At 45.2% G+C, this 7274-nt stretch overlaps 1 non-coding gene across 1 annotated transcript; it reads right to left on the bottom strand.

The window, feature by feature from the left end:
- Positions 1 to 1440: 1440 nt before the first annotated feature.
- LOC117025432 (small nucleolar RNA SNORD66) lies at positions 1441 to 1516 on the bottom strand. The gene has a single exon (XR_004423625.1). It is a non-coding gene; the product is annotated as a small nucleolar RNA SNORD66 (small nucleolar RNA).
- Positions 1517 to 7274: the final 5758 nt, after the last annotated feature.

The raw sequence follows: 7274 nt of genomic DNA, 5'->3' as shown, positions 1-7274 counted from the left end.
GCCTTGGGCTAGTGTCCCAAACTCTCTGTGCCCGCACTTCCCTCATCTGTAAACTGGGAGTAAATATTATCTCCCTCCAAGGGTGCAATTCAAGGTTTAACCACCAGTGTTGTCCATGTGGGACAAACCTGCACTGGGCAGGGTCCCCAGAAGGGCTTTGCTGGGCCAGGAGTTGACCGTCTGGTAGTGTACCTTGGGACAGTCCAGTGGCCGGGATGGCGGGGCCACATGATGCCAGTGTGAATGGAGCTATATGATATAAAGGTCTTGGTTAACTATGACCACTACGTGCCGAAGAGTTACAAAAACTTTCTCTAATCCAACAGGAGGTGTTATTAATATGTGTTCACAGTTGGGCAAATCAAAACTCAGAGAGGGTAAAGCGGTGAGGTCAGGATTGGAACAAGCATCTGTCCAACTGCATGTTGACTGTAAGAGGCCAGACGTGAGCCAGGACCGGCTGCCGGGAAAGAAGGGGTTTTTAATCTTGCTCTAAGGTGGGAGATGCTGTGAGAGAGGGCAGAGAGACAGGTACTGACCTATGAAAATGGCATCCACCAAGGAAGTGCCTGGCTCGCCATGGAGTGAACTGCAATCCTTGTACCAGAGAGGGTGAGTGGCTCCATCTGGTTCACCTGAGAGGACATCTGAGGCCTCCTCTCCATGTGTTCCCTCTGCCCAGGCCAGCCCTGCCCGACAGCCCTTGACTTCGGGGCTTCTGAGTGCCTTCAGGGTCTAGGTGCAGACATGGAGATAAGTGGCCTCCACTAGCGCTGAGGCAGAGGCCAGGAGCAGGCCTGCAAGTCTTAGAGGCGAGAACACAGAACAAAGCCTCAAGGAGCCACAAGGGCATGACAGAGTGTTGGGGGCCGGGGTCGCAGGTTGGCAGCAATGACCAGTTTGGGCCCTGGCGTGGAGGCTGACATGACACCGGGCAGCCGAGAACACCACATTCCATAGAAAGAGCACATTTAATGTGGTTGGCACTGGAAGAGAGAGAGAAAAGGGGCAAATGTAGGTGACATACTTAGACTAGAGTCGGCACCTAGGAAAAGCACTCTATGATATTTGGAGGTGGAGGTGGAGACGATAGAGATGGACTGTGTATAGCCAGGGTTCTCCAGAAAAACAGAACTTATAGGATGTGTCTCCATAGAAATTCATTTTAAAGAATTGGCTCACATGATTATGGAGGCTGGCAGGTCCAAAACCTGAGGTGTGGGCCGGCAGGCTGGACACCCGCAGAAGAGCTGATGCTGCACTGCAAGTCTGAAGACATCCACTGCAGAATTCCCTCTTGCTTGGGGAGGATCAGTCTCTTTGCTCGATTTAGGCTTTCAACTGATTGGCTGAGGCTCACCCACGTTAGAAAGAATAATCTGCTTTCTTCAAAATCCACCAATTTAAAAGTGAGTCTCACCCAAAAAACCCTCACAGAAACATCTAGAATGTCTGACCACACATCTGGTCTCTGTGGCCCAGACAAGTTGACACATAAAATTAACCATCACAGATGATAAAAATGGATGTGGAGGGTAGGCTAATGCCCCCTTCCCAGAGAGGTCCATATCCTCATCCCCAGAACCTGTGAATTTGTTTCCTTACATGACAAAAGGCACTTTGCAGGTGTGATTAAGAGTATGGGCCTTGAGGTGAGAGATTATCCTGAACTATCTGGATGAGCCCAAAGAAATTACATGAGTTCTTAAAAGTGGAGAGCTTTCCTAGCTGAGTTAGAGAGATTCTAATATTACTATAAATTAAGTAATCTTTTTCTCACTATTTGTGATGTCTGCTTTAGCATATAGTCTATTTTATTAAATAATTGGCTCTGTTATGGAAGGCAGTGTGGAGGTTCCTCAAAAAATTATGAATAGAATTACCATATGACCCAGCAATCTCTCTCCTGGGTACCTACCCAAAAAAATCTGAAAACATTTATCCATAAAGACACGTGTTCTCTGATGTTCATTGCAGCTTTATTTATGGTGGTCAAGACATGGAAACAACCAAAATGTCCTTCGATAGATGAATGGATAAAGAAGTTGTGGTATATATACACAATGGAATACTATTCTGCCATAAGAAAAGATGAAATAGGAACTTTTGTGACAACGTGGATGGATCTTGAGATTATAATGCTAAGCGAAATAAGTCAGACAGAAAAAGCAGAGAACCGTATGATTTCACTGATATGTGGTATATAAACCAAAAACAACAAAAGAACAAGACAAACAAATGAGAAACAAAAACTCATAGACACAGACAATAGTTCAGTGGTTACCAGAGGGTAAGGGGGTTGGGGGGTGGGAGATGAGGGTAAAGGGGATCAAATATATGGTGATGGAAGGAGAACTGACTCCGGGTGGTGAACACACCATGGGATTTATAGATGATGTGATACAGAATTGCACACCTGAAACCTATGTAATTTTACTAACAATTGTCACCCCAATAAATTTACAATAAATAAATAAATCAGAAAAAAAAATAATAATTGGCTCTAATTTGACTTTGACTTTGGGGTCTGATATATTCAATAACTTCCGATGCTCTTCTTTTCTTAAAATATTATTTTATAGTCTATCCTTTTTGTTTATTGCATTAGTCAGCTTTTGCTAGATGGTGCTGTGATAACAAATATGCCCCACATCTCAGTGGCTTAACCACTGCAAAGGTCAGCTGTGGCAGCTACTGTGACTCTGCTCCATGAGCCTCCTCAGTCCAGGGCCCAGAATGAAAAAGCAGTGCCCATGGGGACATGCTATGCTCACAGCAAAGGAAGAAGAGCAAGAGGGCTGTTAGGAACTCACAATGCCTCCTAAAGCTTCCCCGAGGTTATGGCGTATGTCTCATCTGCTCACATGCCATTGGCCAAAGCAAGTCACATGACCACAGCCAACGTCCACAGATAGGGGATGCATGTTCCTCCCACAAGAAGGCAGGCAAGTCACACGGCAATGACAGGATGTATTGTTCTCTTGGAGAGAGGTGAGATGCTTCACTGGGATCAAAAATATAATCTACCACATTCCTCCTTTTGACAAAAATCCACTAAAAATGCCTGTGGGGCTTTTAAATAATAGGATATTGAATATCCACTTGTATGATTGAAAAACTCATACACTTCTCACAGTCTTTAATCTCCCAGCCAGAAAGATGGCATTTCCCTCCATTCATTCACAACTCCGGGTCTTTTCACAAATAGCCTGCCTTTCTCACCTACGTGTACGTGTGTGTGAGTGGGGGCGGGGGGCGGGACATACAAATGCTGTCATTTTCTCCACGCAGATTAAAGAGCTAAATATGAAAATATTGTAAAATAGGACTAAAAAAATAAAATTGAGTAATTATCACTTCTTTGGTAACACTATTACTTTCCAAGCTTCGGAACAATAGAAGAAATCACGAATGAAAGTTCATCAGTTTAAAACAGATGAAAGGCCTGAAAGAAGTACAATTAAAATTTAAAAGGAACTACTGGAGTCAATAATTGCTACAACTATGACCAACAAAGAGTTAATTTCCAAGTCTTAGGAAAGACTAGTACATGTTTGGAGGTGGGGTGTCCGTGGGGGCGAGGCATGCTCCTCAAAAGAAGAAAGTCAAGTCACACAAAGGGGAGGGAATACCTATTTTTAAATGGTTCAACCTCGTTGGTAGTCAAAGAAATGCAAATTAACATTAAATAAAGAATCATTTATGTGGCGTAAAAGAACTCTGAACTCTTTTCAGAGTTGATGCTCATAACATTGCAGTAAAAAAAAAAAAAAAGACTCGCATGCACCGCTGGAGCCATGTAAATGAGAACTGCTTGAAACAACCCCTTTGCAAAACATGTGGACAATGCATATCGACAATATCAAAAATGCTCATCCCTTTGACCCCACAAACCCACTTCTAGCACCTTCACCTCAGGAAATTATTCAAAAAGTGACAAAAGTCTATTTTTAAATATTCGCTGCAGTTTTATTTGTAAAATCTGAAAAAGCAATATTGCATTGGGGATAGAGTAAAGGGTGTGGTTTCAAAACAAAGACTGGACTCAAATTCTGGTTGTGCCTCCTTCCTTCCTCTGTTACCTTTGTTGCCTCTTAACCGTCTCAGCCTCCACTTGTCCTCTGTAATCCTTTGCAATAAAGCAGGACATTCACCTTGCAGGCTGTTGGAAGGAGTGAACGAAACATATATACACAACTGTTTTGTAACTGAATATAAGAGACATTTTTATTACCTTTATCATCAAAGTAAAGACTTGGAAACAGCCCATCCAGGCAACAATAGGAAACACGTTAAGTAAATTATGCTACGTCTATCCCACGGAGACTTGTGCAGCCACTGGGGACTGTAATTATGAAGATAACCTGAAAGAACACTCCGGATTTTTTCAAGCAGAAAACAAAATGATGTTACAACAATGTAAAACTATGCATATGAACAAAAGCAGAGAAGAAACATGGGGCGGAAATGAGGATCGCTTCTGCGTCAGGGTGGTAGATTGCAGGCAATCTTTCTTTGATTTCTCTTCTTATCACTATGATCTGTTTGTGCAGTAAGTGGAAGTCAGGGATGAGGAGAATTGCTGCCAGGTGGTGCCATGCTTCCTCCTGTCTTCTGAGATACCGAGGGCTTCATTACCTTCCCTGTGGATGGGATAGATTAGGAAAACTTTCCTCCCGTTTCCCCAGCCTCAGCTCCCTGGGCAAATGTCTACTGGATCATCGCGTATTCTGTTTCATTCAATCTGAAAAGTTTGACTGAGCAACTGCTTTGTAATAAGTTATGTGGACAAACGCAGGCCCTCAGGAACAGAAAAGGACCCATCAGGTAAAGGGGGGAGCTGAGGCCCTCACCGAAGGCAAGTGGCACGGCCAGTGTGAGGTCATGTGGGTAAACACTTTGCCATAAGTACCGGAGCCCAGCTTGGGGCTTGGCATATAGTGGGCGCTCAATAAATATTTGTTGAATTGAATGTAACTGAACTGTGGGGAACGGGGAGCCTCATTCCCACCTTGGCCCTCTCCTACTCCAGCCCAGGGTCAAGGATAAGTTGTGGCCCTCCTAGGGAGCCCCTGGCCTTTTTCCCAGTGACGCCCTTCACCACAGCCTAGCCAAAACCAAGGCTCCTCACACCTGGAAAGTGTGCTAGAAAACAGCCCTGCCTGTCCCCTAAAGACCTCCAGGTCTTTGATATTTGATAGATGAAAACTCCAGACCTGAGGAAAACTGACAAAGGACATTTTCCGATTTGTCAAGTCACTTGTAAAGGAAAAAAAATCCTGCAAAGAAACAAAAAAACGGTCACAGTTGGGTTTAGATTTAATGAACCACTTTTATTGAAAAGAACAAAAGTACACGGGAAGACTATTAAATCCCAGGGAACACCGCCATTGCGTCTGCCTTATCTCCTTTGTCATTCATCCTCTGTGGAAGGTGAAGAAGAGTCACCGTCCCCCCACCCCGTGTGTGTGAAGGGCCCCTTGTGATCAATAACTGCTTCTTCTTCTTAATGTTTTCCAGGACCTCTTGGCAAGCCTCCTCACAATTGGAATGGCTCATCAATAGGCATTTTGCAGCCCACTGGCGTGAGCAGCTGCCACCTCCCTACCACACTGCCTGGAAGTGATTGCCTGGGGATGGTCTCTTTTTTCTCTTGCACAGTTAGATTTGCAATAGGTTTTCTTTCCCTGACCTTCTTATTCATTTTTATGCTAAAATAACATTTTATAGCTAAAGAATTTCAAACACACTGAGAGCCAGGTGACATCATCAGGCAAAGTAAACAAGCGGCCCACTGAGAAGACGGACAATCAGGGTCCCTCTCAAACCTGGCGGCTGCCGAGAATTACTCGTCAGTTGATGGCACTTTTATGCCAGAGCCTTGTTCACGCCTTTACTATTCAAAAATGCACCCACGTGCTCACATCCAGAGGAGAGCCTCTGGGCGTCAGAGACGTGCGAGTCTTCATTCCTGTGACGTGCATATTTTACTTAAAATGTTTACTGACTTTATTCCTTCACACATGTGTTTCCAAAGCATTAGACCTGCGGGGGCATTTTAATGGCGTGCAGAGCAAAGGGACAGAATTGGAAAATCAGGAAGATCGCTCAGAACATTTGGTGTGGGGGGTGGTAACACCCAGTGTCCTTCCTCCTGTCTCGGGCCCAAGGAACACCTAGGGACGAAATGGCACATGGAGTTGAGTAAAGCCCATCTGCCCATTTCTGCATTAGGGAAGAGCCACTGGTGGATGGGGAAAGTGAGACTCCCCAGAACTGGAGCAGAGGTACTCCTTTGCTCGCTGAGGTCGCTTCTGGCCATCTCCAACATTTTCTCCTCCCTGTGGTCCCCCCAGTGTCTGTATCCCCAAGTCTCTCTCTGGGTATATCCTTCCAAACTAATCACTCTCTCAGACTTTCTCCAACCCCCAAATCAGCTTTCTCCTCCCTCCCACCTTTGCCAAATGTTCCAGCCCAGCCCCTCCCCTCACGGCCACCTTTCCCAACCCCCAAGTTGCACAGTTTGGATTCCACCAAAGATATTGGGGGCCAAAGAGCAGGTAGATGACATTGGGGGGGGGAGCAGGGGCTCCAACTCTGCTGATAAAGCTTTGTTTCTTAAGCTGAGCGCTGAGCACAGTGATCACCGGTGTGTCATTTACATGTTACTTTACGTGTGTCTAAAACAGCTTATAATACATATCTATTTTAAAGACACTGGTGTGATGTTTATCCCTAAACCCAGAGACTGGGCATACCCCCGCCTTCTCCTCAGAGCCTCAGAAAGTCAGGTGGGATGTCTGCATATCCTTCCCTTTCATAGCTGCTGTCCCCTCTCCCGCCGCCACCACCATCCACCCTGGTTACCGCTGCCTAAGCCTGCCCCCACTGCCCATGGTGGATTAAACCAAGGGCGATCGACCAGACCAATTAGAATCTTTCCACCAAGCATCTGAAATTTAACTGAATGACGGCAAGGTAGTGTGCCAGGTCATGGGTGATTTAGGAGATGCAGATGGATTTCTCACAAAGAAAACCAGTCTGCACAAGAGACAAAATGAGGCAGATGTGTAGAGAAGGGGCTGAGACAAGTACTTGGTTCCCAGGACTTGGTTCCAATCCCTTCCTGATGCCCAGCCATTTTCCTGCCTTTCCTAGGTCCTGGGAGATACTTCCATAATTTTAGAATAAATTCCAGTTTTGTGGTATAAAAAAGGCTTTGCCATTGCCCAATCCAGGGGAAACCACTCACATAGTCTTTCAATGTAAATGTC

The sequence above is a fragment of the Rhinolophus ferrumequinum genome, chromosome 7 (assembly GCF_004115265.2).
Source record: "Rhinolophus ferrumequinum isolate MPI-CBG mRhiFer1 chromosome 7, mRhiFer1_v1.p, whole genome shotgun sequence".
Taxonomy (NCBI): Eukaryota; Metazoa; Chordata; class Mammalia; order Chiroptera; family Rhinolophidae; genus Rhinolophus; species Rhinolophus ferrumequinum.
The sequence above is the reverse complement of the archived record's forward strand: the minus strand, read 5'-3'. Positions and strand labels throughout refer to the sequence as shown.